General features: G+C 22.7%; 1 protein-coding gene across 1 annotated transcript in view; it reads right to left on the reverse strand.

Moving 5' to 3' along the window:
- Positions 1-2024: 2024 nt before the first annotated feature.
- The window catches only part of LOC113811760 (carbonic anhydrase-related protein 10), a 16748-nt gene continuing 16276 nt past the window's right edge, over positions 2025-2496 (reverse strand). Inside the window, exon 4 of the mRNA XM_070143381.1 lies at positions 2025-2496. This exon is cut by the window's right edge and continues 239 nt beyond it. The gene's annotated coding sequence lies outside the window, so the exon portion shown is untranslated.

The following is a 2496-nucleotide window of genomic DNA, read 5'->3' on the forward strand; positions in this document are numbered from 1 at the left end:
CAATATATATCATAACGATGATAATGGTGATATTGATAGGAAGAATGATGATAATGATACTAGAGATGATGATGATGATGATGATGATGATGATGATGATGATGATGATGATGATGATGATGATGATGATGATGATGATGATGATAATGATGATGATGGTATAATAATAACAATAAAAAATAAGTATTACATATAAAAATTATAATGATATAGGTAACAATAATGATAATGATAGAAATAGTGATAATGATGATAAAGAAAATAATAATGATAATAATAATAACAATAAAATAATGATACAATAATACCAATAAAGGTAATATGAATCATCATCATCATCATCATTATTCGTTGCTACTATCATCATTACCATTCCAATGATATTCACCATCATTTTTTTTTCATTATCTAGCAATTACATTAATGAGATATTAGTACCATCATTCCCATAATTATCTTGGTTTTCTACAATTCCTATTACCAAATTAAATAAAATTATCAATAAGAATAATAACAACAAAAAAAAAACAATGTATGACATTTTGGTAGCGTAGATAATTATATTAATACTAGTCTGATTACTTTATATAAAATTTACCCTAAAGACGATCTCATTCATGTGTTTCTTATCTCTTAGTGTATTTCGTGTTTCAATATTATAGAGGTAAGAATGATGATGATGATGATAATGATAATTATGGAAGATTAATGCTATTAATAATGAGGATAACAATGATAAGAATAAATGTGATGATGATGTTGATGTTGATATTGATGATGATGATGGCGATGGCGATGGCGATGATGATGATGATGATGATGATGATGATGATGATGATGATGATGATGATGATGATGATGATGATGATGATGATGATGATAGTAATAATAATAATAATAATAATAATAATAATAATAATAATAATAATAATAATAATAATAATAACAATAATGATAATGATAATAATGATAATTATAACTACAATAATAATGATAATAATAATAATAATAATAATAATAATAATAATGATAATGATAATGATAATGATAATGATAATGATAACGATAATGGTTATGGCAATGATAATCATAGTCACGATCATAATCTTGATGAAGTTCCATTATTATCATTACTATCACGATTAATCTTAAAATTATCGTTATTGGCATTATTTCCCTCATCCCAAATATGTTTTTTGTTTGTTTGTTTTTAATTGATAATAATTAATAATTCTTTTCGCTGTTTTACTGTTATTATTAGTCTTAAAATATCAGTTTTATTTTCATGGATTAATCAGGTTTTGCACTGATATCTGTTTTTGTTTTTTTTAGAATACCCATTTTTCACTTAATGGCGAAGACTGAAAAATATTGATGAGTGTTCTTAAAAGACGGAATTGGAAAATAATGATAATAATTTGGAATATGATCATAATGATAATGATGTAATAGTAATAAGATTATCACTCCATTAGTGATAGTAATAACAATGATGATGATGATGATAATGATAATCATGATGGTAATTATGATACTGCTATAGTAATGCTGATAATGGTTATTATGATAGTATTAATGGTGATGATAATTGTAAAGATGAAAGTAGTAATAATAACAATGAAATTAATGATGATGGTGATGGTAAGGATAAAGATAATGATAATAATGATAGAATAATAATGATGATGATAATAATAATAATAGCAATAATAATAATAATAATAATAATAATAATAATAATAATAATAATAATAATAATAATAATGGTATTGATAATAATAATGATAATATTGTTAATAATAATAATAATTATCATTATTGTTATTATAATAATGATAACAGTATTAGTAATAATGATAATGATAATTATAACAATAATAGTAACAATAATAATACTCATAATTATAATCATGATCATCATCATTATTATAATTATAATAAAAATGAATATAATGATACTACTAATGATTATTATAATTACAATTATAATAAAATGAATATAATGATAATAATATAATTAATAATAATAATAATAATAAAGTCTCAGAAATATCAGCGGCAAGACAATAATAATCACAATAAAAAATAACAGTGAAAATAACAATAACAATGATCTTCAAAACTTTCCTAACATGATTTCTCTTCCTCTTAAAAGTGCAAGAAATACCAGACCATTAACAAGATATTCCTTTTTTTCTTTTTCTTTTCCTTCTTTCTCTCTCCCCTTTTTTTTCGAAGATCAGAAATGACAAGCTGTTCTTGAAATTTTCTACATAAAGGATATTGCTTGCTGGAAGAACAACTTTTAACATTTTTCTCTTCATGAAATATCTCCAAGACGTTCAAGAACATTGTACATTGTTCATACTTTTCTGTTCTTTTGCTTTTTTCATATATTTTTGTCTTATTTTCTGAATAGTCTTGACAGTGTGTAGGAATATATGATTTGCTTTCCAAAAAAACTTCTTTTGTGAGTCATAATTGTCTATTTAGTAA

This window comes from Penaeus vannamei, chromosome 30 (genome assembly GCF_042767895.1).
Source record: "Penaeus vannamei isolate JL-2024 chromosome 30, ASM4276789v1, whole genome shotgun sequence".
Lineage (NCBI taxonomy): Eukaryota > Metazoa > Arthropoda > Malacostraca > Decapoda > Penaeidae > Penaeus > Penaeus vannamei.